The following is a 15,068-nucleotide window of genomic DNA, read 5'->3' as shown; positions in this document are numbered from 1 at the left end:
ATTAAAATTCGGTTTGAAAAAGTAAACCATACTTTGCATTCCTGTCTACACGGCTTGATGATACCTCATACCGCATTTCTTACAACCCTTTGAAGATTCCTGCACAGAGATCAGCGAATATCGCAGTACGGAAGAAATATTCCACCAAGCCTAGGTTTATAACAAGCATACTCGTGCACCCGTTAGAATGCCCATATAGAGCTGGAAGGCAGATTCAAAATGTGAGACCATGCATACTAACTTGGCATATTTCGTTCCCGTCGAGCTAAGATCCCAGTAGAGCATCAGGAAGGTGAACACGTTTCATGTCAGACAAGATAGACTAATGCACTTCCGTTTGGTTCTTGGCCCTAATATGATGGCGATGGTTAGATTGTCGTTAGTTAGGAACATGGGAAATGGCATAATAGATCTGATCCGACCAATTCACGTGAGCGATGTTTAAAAACAAGTTTCGGCTGCAGGGTGTAACAAGGCATCCAAACACACTTTTGGAACAGGAAACCGAATTTTAGGTAACTATGTATACGCATACACACTCTCCAGACGAGGAGACCGGTGATAAACGTCTTTGGATCAATGATTTCTAATAAAATTCAGCACTGGAAATTTCAATTAACTCCAGAGAAGACAGATAATTCGCCTGGATAGAGAAGCACTGCGGGCGATGGCCTTATGTTTGCACGGAAGTTTCTAAGTTAAGACAGCCGGTAAGTTCTTTGGTATATGAAACTCCTGTAATTCTTGTTTATTCGGAACTGACAAGACCAGATTATCCGGGTTTGTAAAAATAACGTGACAACAAAACCTCGCAGACTGGATCCTAATAGCTTACACATTTGGACTGTAAAGCGAACGTGAATGGGGCAAATGTTTACAGGCACAATGAGAATTCCAAATTCTGGGTGCATTTTTAAGGACTTTTAGACTTTTCGATTATTTGGTTTGAAAGAAAGAGTTACTAAATCGTACAACGTCGTAGGGCCCAGGTGAGATGTGGGAAAAATTGTGATCTATAAGGGAGACAAAACGCGTGCATCTCTTTGAAGGGCCTAACACATATTTCAGACTTATATTCGCCTCGAAAGTTATATCCAATAGACAGCTAAAATGATTGGTTCCAAAAAGTTATCCCATTTAATTTGCCATGTTGTGGGTTTCCCTATACTTCAAATCAACCATTTCTGTATTAGCGCTCTCATTCGGTAGTTCGGGTATGAAAGAATGAGCAGAACCAGATATCTTATCTTGTCTAAACTGGATGTGTTCTTAGTGACTGCCATCAAGATGCCTGAAGGAATTGGAGTGATGTCTAATTAAACTTTCATGTGCAAATTTGTTTTAAAGTGTATTATTAAGAAGCCCTTATTTTTGTTATACTTGTATGAAGCTACTAACAAACATAGGCTCTGCTATGGGTAACCTTCTACTCGTGGCTCGACCAACCGTAGCATGTTTGATCAAAATTTCAATTTACTGCAAAAAATTTTCCGTTGCACCAAAATCCATGTTCCTTGATTGAGAGGTTGGTAACTCTATACGAAATTTTGTCCAACTGTAATGCACGAAGAGACTGTTCAATCTTGAGAGCGTCTATGGTTTATTTACGTTTTTACTAATATAATTAATATTACTTATCTGCCCAAATGTTGGTCCTCGACAAACCGATTCATCGACTTGCCAAAACCCATTTATCTGCTTGGTCTAATGTCAAATAATCGTGTTCTCACCAGAGAGCGTGATTCAGTTAAAAGTAGGAAAAGGTAACCGAACAAAACGGTTATGTTTACTGTATTGTTCGAGACTTACAGTCCGGAGCTAAAGTGTAAAACGGGATAGAAAGAGAGTCAGTCCCACGACAAAGTACTTGCCCCATCACATATTGGTTAAAAACTGTGCAAGCTGATCCACCACCCTCAACTGAAGTTACAGAAGTGCCATAAAGAGAGTCAGTCCCACGACAAAGTACTTACTCCATCACATATTGGTTATAAACTGTGCAAGCTGATCCACCGCCCTGAATTGAAATTACAGAAGTGCCACTTGCTTGGTTGCCTCTGTGGGCTTACCACAATTCAGACCAAGCTAAACACAGGAAACTGGTTGAAAATCAAACGATTTGACACCAGGTTGCCAGTAACTTAAAACTTTAAGACACAGTTCATCACCTTTCCATTGAGACTCACATCGAAGTTTGAGTGAGTGAAAGTTGATCCTGTCACCAAATAGCTCAAGTTGTGCTTATCTGTACTGACCACATTTCGCAAAGTAGTACCACCATTTTTTAAAATTAGAACATATCCTTCCCATGAAAATTTATATGCTGTTTATGTTGAGGAATGAAAGTTGTTTCGCTAGGCACCTAATCATGACAGTTCCTTGTCCGTACTAAATGTCATTAAATTTCCCGATTGACACACGTCAGAATATATCATTTTGCGCCCTGTAAAACAGCTTTAGGAATATTTGGTAGTAAGTGCCTGTACATAGTAATTATGCTCTAAACATTATCAGAATATTTGCTGAAACTGGTGAGATATAACTTCTCAAATTTGATCAAAATTATACCTGTGGCTAATTTACGTGTTTATAGAGGAGGTAAATCTAGAGCATATCAGTATGAGTGGAATATGTGTAGACTGGTATACACTAAATTCCAGATCACAATTCTCGTGGGAATTCTTATGCTCGAAATTTTTAGCGCTTTCCTTATGTGAACTCAGGGCCTTGTGTCAGCTTAATATTTCTCCCAATGAATCCCAGTAATTGAGCAATGAGAATGATAATAAAATGCAATTTTTCGGTGGGTTCTAAGGTAAGAATACAGTTAACCTATAGTCTAAATTCGACGAACTCCACAAACTAAGATGGACGTCGTGCGAGGAGTAGGTAAATTACTCACAGCAGTCTCTCCAGTTCGAAGGGCGACCCAACGAGTAAAGTACTCATGGGTTCTGTTTGTAAGATGCACGAACTTCCAAGTAAACCATTCTTTTTTTAGGTAATTTATGCGAGTTGTGGTTGAATTGCCAAGAAAAAGGGATAATTCAAGAATTCCTTACCGACCCATTTCATTCCCATGTGGATCAAACCTGAAATGACGCATTTCAATAAATGAAGCATCATTGCACTTAAAACAGAATAAGCCATTGTGACTAACGTGATATATTAGAAAAATAGCCCAAGTGTTAAAAATCATGTTCTACAGTTTTATTTCGAAGCTCCCGAAGGCTGTTCATATTTATTGGTTAAAAGTAGATCCAGTAACTTAAAGAGTAGGATAAGGAGTCCTTGCATCATGAGATTGACAACACTTCCACTCAAGTAACATGTTCGACGTCCCTAGAATTTTGTACAGATGTCATAGTTCGCAGCCGATTGACCTTTGCTCACTGAAGAGTTAGTATGTTTGTTCTTGTTTGATAACACCTTACGGGTTAATGTGTTGTTTTCGGCTAAATAGGTTGCACTCGTTAGATAGTGTTTATCGAGTTAAAATGGTTTTGTGAGGCATCAAGTAATGTGTGAGACAAACACCTATTAATGGCACCCTGAGGTTCAGGCAAGAGTACACATTCAGACATAGCAAGGGACAAATAAAGTAATCTAACTCGCTAACTGAGTTCAGCCTAAATATTGCATCAAAAAGCTGTCTATTTCACTCACGGGCAACGACCATGCCTGTGGTAAATAAAATTCAAATAAATGAAATAATGACACAAGCGAAAACGATAAGTACACAGAAAAAATTTACTGGTAAATTATCCGTTCTATTATTTTGGCTTACCAAGCCTTTCTGTATGGCGTTTTTCCACTTTATTCAGAAAAAAAAGATAAGGGATAACTTAGCCTCCTTCGCAGGATTATGCACGAAAATATTTTTTCACAGTCACAAACTAGTCAGTAATAATGACGAATTTCTACGGACACTGTCGTATGCTTTTTCACATGCATAAACTAAAATATTTCGGTTGATGAAGGTAACCTTCTGCACGCCAAATTGATCATATGGACTCGGTAAAATTATAATCCAAAGGCAAAACACTCACGGATTGCTCTGACCATATCCACTTTTTCGGAAACTATTTTAAAAAAAACAAGATCGGTTTAGGCAAAATACTTCTTATCATTTGGTCAGAAGTGAACACTTAGCTTGGACTACTGATGAACATTGCATCTAAGTTCACCCCAAAGGGACAAGGTAAGTACGACGGTAGCCAGACAGCCAGCGCAATCATTCAAGGAAGTTTTCTTGACCCGATTATAATCAGTTTGTGGGGGAAAAGCCAGAACAATTTTACCAATGAGTTATTAGATTGAATTTTGACGGGCAGATTGAAGTTTGAAATTCGCATCTTAATCCATAAGGCATCGTATAATCACATATTTTTGGAGACATGATGGGCTCTTACTAGGTTTACTTAGAGATTTTAATTCTAGCTCAACCTGAATCTGAGCAGTTGTTCAATCGTCCTGTATGTAGCGCAGGGCCGATAAATATTTTTTCAGTTTCACTTACTTTTGTTCATTCCGAGGACATGACCTTAACGAAAAGTGGTAAAACAATAAATATAGAACGTTGGTCCGCAAAACCACTTAAAAGGCATCATCTATATATATACACCTGGATCGTGTGACGTAATATGCCGGCATAATACAAATGTATAATATGTTACAAGCAATAAGACATTTTAGACTCAATATTGCGACCAAACGAATTTGGAAACTCTTCTGAAGTACCCAGCGAGTACGCATGACACGTTTGGCCAGCTTTTAAATTTTTAGCCAGTATAACTATCCAGTTCTAAATATAGATATTTGAAACAAACAGTACGTTATCCCTACGAGGAAATGCCACATCTAGACTTTATACCAAAGTCGCTTCACCTCAATATCAACATCGTGTCTCTCAGTAATATACTGATGCCATTTTATTGGTCTTGGATGCGAGGAAAGGGATTTTTCTGCGCATTTCATCTGTTCTGCAGAATAAGCGCCGTGATTGGGTTGTTTGTCGGGAAAAAATCGTTTGTACTATTTTCTGTTGTATCTACAAAATGTAATAGAGAAATAGCGCTGTACTCACATGCGGTTTTGGGGCCCGTGGGTTTTGCTTCAACGAAACGAAAATTTGGACAATAAGCATGTGGCGGTCTATTGCATACCAGTATTATTATTTAGTTTTTTTTAAATCAGTACAAATTTGTATATTGGCTTCAACTATATTCCAATATGGTGACTGGTGAACGTTTTACTGACGTCCTTCAAAAGTGTTGCTTCGTCAATTCATGCATAGTGGACGTACAACTTATGCCCAAGTTACAAAATCCAATACCAATTTGAAATTGCTGTTTGTTTTAGCACAATACCTGACTAAGTTTCACTTTAGTCTCCCGCTTTCGATAGGATGCGATGCGTTGTAGATGTTTGGCTAAAACTGCCGGTTTGTTAAAATACTAAAAACACATTGGGGTCTTGTGAGAACACGTTGACATGTTTACCCATGTGTAGATGAGTAATGAGTATGACTAACGTAATACGGGTTTACTTAATCTGCCCTAAGAGATTTGAAGGTATATTTGATGGCCAGCAGCAAAAACACAGGTCATAAATTAGCATGTTTAGGAAGATTGCGCCATTAATGTAGATGCCGTAAAACTGTACCTTGCAGTATGAGTTCAATACCTCGTCTCCAAATTTTCTGTACAACTCTAATATGCTTCAAGGGGGATATTCACATCATATGGCGACCGGCTCATATTTAAGTACGTAGACATAACCAATCTTGACCTGTGCGTACCGAATGTGAATTTGAATCAGTAGCTTCCACGAATGGTTAAATCATACATGTACGGGAAATACTGGACAGCAGTGTGAGAGTGTCGAGTCCAGCTCACTACAAGGTAACGGTTATATCTCCTGACTTTTTGGAAATTTCACCCACTAGTAACAACTTCATACTACTTACAAAACTTCCGAAAAACTCCACGACAGGCCGCATTCTATTACACTTGTCTATCAGAGACACTATGTTTGTGCGAAAAATCATCTTCATTCGTTGGCAATATGAACTCGAGCCTCCTTTTCAATTATTATTTTCAAACATCCATATGTCTACAGTAGAGGCACCCAAAAACAGAGAGCTAGCGAATACTTTTAAAGTGAATGCACAAGAAAAGGTATGTGTGAGTCTTGAGTTTGTACACTCCAAATTTGCATCTGGGTTTTTTTTCAACGCCTGCCCATGTCTTATCCCACGAGTAAAATTGATTAGAATATTTTATAAAGTATCTGAATCAATTATTAAACGAAAAAGGTATTTTTCTGTATGGATTCTGTTGTATCAATGATTCGACAGTCCAACTGGTCCAACTAAGAGGAATATTTTAGCACGACACTACTCAAATTTCCCTAGATGGCTGACATAAACTGAGTGTCCAAATAGGCCAATGCTACATCATATTTGTCGCCCCAGTTATGCCGGATCAAACATCGGTACTGTACTAAATTTTGTTCACTTAGAAACAGACTGCTAAGCTTTATTCTGTGGACAACTGCGGATAGTCTGCACGGATTCATTAGGTGCATCGTACTTCCTATCAGTTCACTTGGTTTTGTGTAGGTAAACTGTTCTAGCTGCAATAAAATATCGGATACACAGATTGCATTCAAACTACATATATTCATAGACCGGGTATCTCATTTGCACTGCTACTGACATTCAATAAGAGCTTAGAGTCTCCTTTTTTGAAGTGCACACACCAGAACTACTTCACCAGAAGTCGAGGACAGCTCTTCAAACGACGGTAAGGTTAATGACATTTCTGAAAATCCTGCAACCACTTCAAGGTATTTCGACCTCCATGGGTGGACGGAAGTCATTCACTTCATAATTATGGCGAGGCAATAACTCGTTTGCAACCGATGGATCAAAATGGTGCTCAATTTAGACTCCGAACTATTATCGCGGGTGCGAAATTGCAAATTCGAAATAAGCCAATCCAGAAACTATCCTTCAAATAGCCTATTCTCAACTGTGTGAACTCAAGACTCTGGTAACACAAGAGGTTCTGGGAGTAGAAAAGTTTTTATGACGCCTTCCGTAGATAAAAAGGAATACAACACAAACAACCACGTGGATACCTGCTTGCCGAGATTCCAGTCACCACTTTGCATGATAAAACGATTGTTGTCACTCCCAAAAATTTACACTGTGTCCAGTTGTGACTTATGAATTGACGAAGTTGCGTTTGGTAATGGTATTGAACTCACCGGGACGCTGGGATGACGCTTAACGTGTAACGAGGGGAAACAAATTCAGTTTAAAATACATTTGCAGTAGAAAAAGCTCAGCAAAGTAGTAGATTTGTCTTGAAATGAAGTAAAAAATTGTCTGCCAGGGGAACATCGTCGATTACGCATTGGTTTTTTATGCTACTTCGACCTTAAGTTTGAGATTAAGTGTTTTGGCACTGGGTGAAAACTGATTCAGGACGCATGATTAGGAAGGGACCAGCCATTTCAGGCATTACGCACATTAAGAATGGCATTACCTTACTGAATAAATAGAACCATCGTATTCAAATTCCTACGTGGCTAAGTGGTGGCTAAAATAATTAAAAGAACGGAGAGTTGAATGAACAAACTCACCTTTCCGTTGAGCAATATCTGCGATAGAATTATCGACAAAACGTAATCGAATAAAGTAGTCATCATAATGTATTTCCCAATAATTTCGTTAGCGAGACTTATTTACAATAATTTTTTAAAGCCGATATTCTACTAAACGTTCGCTCTGTGGTGGTGTGTTAGACGTTCTAATAACTTTAGCAAATATTGCGCTAAACGGATACCCTTAGAAAGTTTCCTGATTTACTACTACTGAAATAGTGGTCACACTAGTTAGCTGAAACGGGCCGAACACCCAGCTTGAACGTTTTTGCTTGGTGATAAATTCTTAATCATAGGTAAATCAAGTAATATTAGTTTCTCTATAAAAGGTTTCACACATCGTTAAGATAGTTTATGAGAGGTAACATGGGTCGATTTCGATTATTTCCAAATAAACTACAAATGTCATTCATTTTGATCGAATGTTTGCACATTTTCGACGGTTATTAGGACAAAACTAACTGTAACATTAGATTTAAGTAAGCGTTTAGGTCTGGAAACTTACCATACAGAATTTTTATCTGGCCCACTGGAGATGAATAAGGTTGGATAAAAGTGTTATCGTTTTGCTTTGTATTAGACAACTGATTGAAATCTTTAAGCCGGATGTGAATAAACGCATTACAATCACAATCCGACAGTATGAAAACGCTCGATGATGAGGACAGCAGAAATCCCTCTGGAAGTATTGGAGTGGAAAACGGGGTCGTTGGTATTTTTGTCATTGGTTCTTCCCCTGGATATCCGTAATTCGATTTGCATTGGTTTCAGTGTTTACTACCAGATCTATCATTTTTCCGTCCACGTATTTTTAGTTCCATTATTCCAAGGAAGAAAATATCTGTTATTTAAGACAGCAATAATTGGGCTCACTAAAAGCAGCAAACGCACGATTAGTTGAACGAAATAAATTTCAATGAGAAATCATTAACGTTTTGCTTGACTTACTCAGTTGTGCTCCTATAACAAGGAAAACGAACAGACGAAACGAAATGGTTTATAGTGGGGTTCGTCTTTAGTACCAAGTGGCAGTCAATTTAATAACCTGTATATTTCAATTGCAAGGTGATCTCTTTTACTAATACACACTGGAGGTTTCTTGAGGACGAATCTTCCGTTTGAAAGTTTTTGAAAAACAATCGCTCTGAAATACATCGTTTTTTTCTTTTTTGGATATAATGGCGTCAAAAAAACCCTGCTTTTCTGGAAAATTATTTATTTATAGAGGAATGTCCCAGTTTGTCAATTAGCAAAAGATTGCCAACAAATACACAACGGAACATCCCTTAGGAGTGCAACCCAACCGTCGATAAAATAAAAAAAATTTCAGACAATTCTACAACATCTAAAAAATTAACCATCTTTTAAAAGCAAATGCAATTAACAACTGCTGTTTCATTATTTCAAGTACCGAATCTTTTATTAACGTAGGCTGTAAATCGTAGGGCTGCTGGCAAGCACCGCGGTGCCTCAAAAGAGATTTTGGTAAAGTCAATTTTTATGCCATGATAGTACTCTGACACGACAGTCACACTTCTAAAGATTCAAACAAAAAATTCATCACTCACCAGTTTGACACGCTAAAAATATCAGCATAAAATTACAGTCTTAATAAAGAATACCACATTGAATGGCCGGACGAAAACCTATTGACCTGCAATTAACCAATTTTTGACAAAATCACCGGTAATTTTCTTATGCAACCACTGTCGTTAGACAACTGTTTTTATTAGTGACTCAACCATGGGCCAAAAATACTGCGCAAAGATACGCAGGGAACTGCCGTTGACCAAAAGCCTTATCATGGGCATGTACAAATAACATTTTATTCATAGAAGTTTCATGTGTAAGTTTCCCTTTACCAAAATGCCGATCATCATCCTCAAGTAGATGTAGTAAAACCTAAAACGTCTGTCACCGTTTTATCAAACTAATCTTGTGTTCTTCACGGTTCTTGATGACAATAAGGCTGTTGGTATCTGTGGTACAGTCCGGTACGTTATGCGAAAACGTTTCAGATTGTTCTATCACGCACTACGGGCCTTCTAGTTTTTTCCAGTTCCTAGCAGTGGAAAGCCAAGTGGATATAAATCAATTTTTGAGAAACAAATTTTGGCAAACGCCTAAAGTGTTACGTGAAAGGAAGACATTTTTAGTAAAAGATTGCGACGTTTCTCAAAATAATTACTGACATCTGAAGCACATGTTCAGACATGTAAAAATCTGAGGTTAACATTACTAAGTTTTCGAACTTACTGTCGTATGCACTTACGGCCGCAACCAGCCCAAAAAATGTCAGTGCGATAATTACACGTGCCATTGTTCCAATCAGAGAAATCTGGTCAGTTTTTCGCCCATAAAAAATTTTGTTCGAAGTAAGCGCTATATGTCAGTGATGCAGGCACTATATGCCTACGTGATTGGTTAGCTTGGCTGACCAATCAACACTGAGAATGTTTCAGCCACTCATGTTTTCGGGAACGCTGTGGTAAATAGCTGCATCTCTCAGCAATAGTTCTTCTGGTCAAGGAAATAGATTTTATTTTCAGCTAAATTAGCCCCACCAGTTCTGAAGTGTGCCCCTGAATGATGCATTCACAGCTCACGTTTCTCAACCACTATTAACATGCTATTCAGCAACAAAAATCATAACCCTAAAAACCACAAAAATACGTGCTTTATTCAGAATCCGATTTTTAGAAAGCCCTAACAGGGAGTAGCTGTCGAAAATGGATGGGGCCTCCACATGCACCCTAACTTTCACCTCTGTGACCACGAGAACCCACTGAAATCAATGCAATTGATCTTGTCTAAAACTTGAACAAACTATGCCACAAACAGAAAAAAAGAAACCAAGTCTGGTCCACTTTATCATCCAAACAAATAATATTTGGGGATATTGGCCCGTATTTCATGGGTCAAATATTAAACTTCATGCATTTAGTAAAATTAAATTACAGAAAAACATTTCTAGATAGTGAATTATCTTTGCCAACTCAACTGGGTAGAAAAAATCTAGTATCTTGGAAAGTTTGATACAACCAGATGTTTACTTGTCCGCGTGACTATAAATCTGGCTTAACGTTAGTAAAAAGATTTCTGCATGTTTTTTGCAAGTCAGAGATATTTTCACAGACTTTATGTGATGTAGGTGTTGGCAACTTTTTAAAGTTCATAGGCAAGTTTACACTTTTATTTACCTACGATGTCAATTTAGGGGCCATTTTGTGAACCGGATCCACAAATAACGGATGACTAAAATGTGTACCAAACAATTTCAGAGGGTAAAAAATAGAACAGAAAAGCTTAAATTCAACATTTGTTATACATTTCATACATCTCAAAGAGCGACCAAATATTTGTGAAAATAACTTGTAATTGACAAGGAAATGGTCAAACAAAAGATCCCCAAGAGTTTGTGTAGTGGAGATGAGTCTATATGACCCGTCTCGCTGAAAGCTCTTGTTTGTATAAATTGTCGTTTAATAATGTACAACTAGTACAGAGCTAGTGTTGGACGCAATGTAAAGTACTAGCACAATATCGAAACGTTCATTCATTGCTGGATGCAGAAAATTGGACGGTTTAACTAATAACTTTTTTTACTCCTTTTCGGTGTCCTTTCTTATTTTCAATTCCTCCTCATAACACACCCGTTCTAGGACTAAACTCATGGTCTAGTTCAGTTCATAACTCAAAAAGCAAAATACTATCTCAACGGCCGCTGGGGCAATAATGACCATTACTGCATAAAAATCACTTCCAGGCGCCTGTGTAACTAAGCCTAAAGCCTTCCTGTCCGATTTCATCAGCTCAGATGAACCCTTCGCTACTCCACTTTACTAATCCACCCCGGTCAACTCGGTTCCCAGTTCATCTTCATTAACTCTAAACCACTCGAAATGGCCACGCGTCTGTACTGACAAACCTACTGATATTAGTTTGCCGCATACCGACAATCATATTCATGAAAATGCGGTGAATGAAATAGTCAACATACAGAAACTTAACGATGCATTCATCACCCTCAAGTTTTGGAATTCCTGAATGAAATTGTTTGGCAAAACTCAATTAAATGGGGTTAAAAATTGAATCATTCAAACAGTTTTATCCGCAACTGCTTCTAACTGCTAAGATTTATCGTGAATCATGATGGAAACCTTCTGACCGTCTTTTAAATATGGCAGTTCCTCAATTTTTAGTGAAGACGTTACAGAAAATTGTCAATTTTAGTATCCCTTAGTACATCAGTCACACTAGAGTTGCAATTTGAAATAGGATGTAGTGCACTCCTTATGAGCGTACTTGAGAACGTGTGGATTTATGAGCCCGTAAAAGAGCATAATGTACTCCAATCGCTTACCTACCCAAAGGATGGCATACAGATGTCTTAATCTCAGTACACGTCCGCCAAATGATTGACTCAAAATTCTTAAAAACAAACGATGCACTGTGGGTAATCTAACAAATCTTGTGCGCCGAAACTAACTGGCCTCAAAGATCATTGAAGTAAAGTGAACAAGTCGTTATCGTCAATATAATGAAACTGTGTGCCGAACGCCGTTGCAAATAGGCAATTTGTGCATATCGGTAGCCTACCGTGCTGCAAGGAAATCTATCAGTGCAGCATCTGCGAAGTTGGTTTATGAAATCGGTACGTAGAAAGAAGCCTAAAGTACACAGTTTCGCGACCCTTCAAGTTAGGTGCTGCAACAAACATGATAACCTGTTCTGTAGCAGTTAAAACACTATGGTAATCTTTCGGTAATCGCTGCTGCCTCGCGGTCTTTGAGAGAGATTTCGGTTGAGGAACTTAACCGTCCCGTTTTCTAGATTAGAAGGTCCTACCAGCATCTGAGTCCACATCCAGATGTATATCTAAGCCAAGTTGGGTCGTGTCATCAACTAAGCCGCATCAGTTGCCATATCACACCTTCCTTTGGTCCTACTTTAGCCCTTAATGCCCGCGCACATTTTAGCAAGCTAGTCAGCCAGATGTTCTTCAGTACAATTTTGGTGCTTATCCATGCATTTTCTGTACATTCTAAACGGAAGTTCAGAGTACTGCAACTGAATATTTGACCCCTGCGCCATGCAGGTATTGGTCGCCAACTTCGAGACTTTTTCGCTTTCGTAGCTGGTAACGCCGATTTTGGCTTTGCCGTCAGCTCCCGGATGGAGCTTTCTTACCTGGTTGGATAACTGTAGGCATTCACCTCGCCGTTGTTGACCTGCACAGAGATAAAATTGCCCCAGTCAGAATACCTGTCAAAAATTTTATTGCCTCTGTGTATACACAAGTAAAGTGCAGCACTGTTTCCCTGAAAGACAACTTTGACTAACAAATAATCATGGAACCTTCAGATATCCTCTCAGTCGTGATAGATTTCAGTGCACAAGTTGGATGACTAGGTTCATGCAAGGCATCGAGTTGCGGAAAGGCGTGATGACAGTTGTAGACGTCTTTAACAACTCTGTGTCCACTCCCACTTGATCCTCAGCAGTTTGGACACAGAGAACGATACTGTGCTATTGGGTATCCTCTGGTGTGGGACAACCCGGAGAGTAAATTAATCGTTAAAAGAACTCACTGTTGGGCTATAGATAATTCTGAAACTTTCGTTTACGCGGTTTGGTACGAACAATGAGCTCTTTTTGCACGGGATCTTATTACATTTTCCTGGTTGATCTCGCCGAAAACTTCGCTTTCGCCAGTGCCAAGAACTTAGCACGCATACTAAATTTGACCATGATTTTCCCTCTTAGCCACCCACTTCAGAAGACACTTATCGTAGCTGGGATGAGATCACAGCCGCCATATATGAAAGGATTTGATGAAACAAACTTGATAAGATTGTTCAACTGCATTTGTGAAAATGAACGTGTTCGTGAAGGCGGAGGTCGCCAACCATCATAAATGTATTCGAGAAGGGTACACGAAGCCAATGTCTCAGGTGTGGGGATACAAATATACGCTCTTGTTAGAAAAGCTATATCTCGGGACAAAACAGTTGGCTTACCCTTTGCAGACGATAGTGTCTTGTGATTCACCGATCACACATTGGTCCACGCAGCTACCTATGGATATAAGTTCGGACGTGGTACAGACGACGTGGTACCGTAACGTCTTCATGACTTATGGACAACAACGCGCTTGTAGAGACTCCCGCAAAATCAGATTGTATTTCACACGCTACTTCACACGCTAGAACTGAAGTTGTGTTGACCTTTTTCTGACTGACAACTTTCCAATAAAAATTAAACATTGTAAACGCTCACTTGAGAGATATGGGTACCCAGGGAAATATAGACACCAACATAATCAAACCTGCGACGGACCACAAGCCACAACTAATCAGAAATGCTTTGTTAACCAGCTGAAAGTGGTCTCGGATCTCAACCTTCCATGGTAGTCTAACCAACAAATTAATCTCATCACAGCCTTGGCAGATAGCTCGAAAAGGCCGCGTCATTTCATTCTTTTAATTTTTAAATTCCTTTCCGAATGCCTTTCGGGCCTAGGTATGTCATTCTATGAGCTCCGTTATGATGATTCTTTCATTGTCTCCTGCGTTAACTGCTGAAATTTTTGTGAATTTTCATGATCGATAATCAGATTGTTCAATTCGCGGATCAAACTCATGCGACCAGGAACACACTTCCCTAATTACAACGCGTCCCGATGCTTTACTGTGATTAGTATTTTATGTGCTGGTTCAAACCACCTTGGCTCCACGCAAATCGCGTTCCTAGAGGACAATCCCGATTTCATGCCTTCTCCTAAGGCATCCACGGCCATTTGCTTTGCCGATATACACCAAATTGAGGTTTCTGATGAGAGACAAATGTCCAAGAACAAACCTTAAGTGAAATAAAATATTGTTTTAGAGAGCTGGCTGAATTACATCGCCGGACCATGGTTTCTTCCAGTGATTTAGCTGCTCAATGTGTAACATTGGATCCGCTTCACTTTCTTCAACAATCTGAATCATTCAACTGCAACAGAAGAAAATGCCATCCGCAAAAATTCCGAGTGTTCCCTTTTTTCTCTTCACGTTGATCGACCTGTTAGTGCGAAACATGTTATGAAGTACTCACTCGAAATTAAACCGCTCGTCTCAGCGTGTTTATAAGCCATGGGCTACTTACGAATGGGGTGCACCGCCTTCAAATGCTTGGATGCACAAAGTTGTTATTTTGATTACTGCGTGCTCACTCTTTGGGAAATTTAGTGAGACCATTCACGACCTTCATGAATTTCCGGAAAATGCATCAACATTCATTTGCGAACTAATTTGGTTTTTCGAGAGACTCACCTAAAATGCAGCTGAATCTCCCGTTTGATGTTTCCAGGCAACGGAACGTACTGCACCAGGACGCCTCATGTTTCAGTCGCT

The sequence above is a fragment of the Opisthorchis viverrini genome (assembly GCF_000715545.1).
Source record: "Opisthorchis viverrini unplaced genomic scaffold opera_v5_18, whole genome shotgun sequence".
NCBI lineage: Eukaryota > Metazoa > Platyhelminthes > Trematoda > Opisthorchiida > Opisthorchiidae > Opisthorchis > Opisthorchis viverrini.
The sequence above is the reverse complement of the archived record's forward strand: the minus strand, read 5'-3'. Positions refer to the sequence as shown.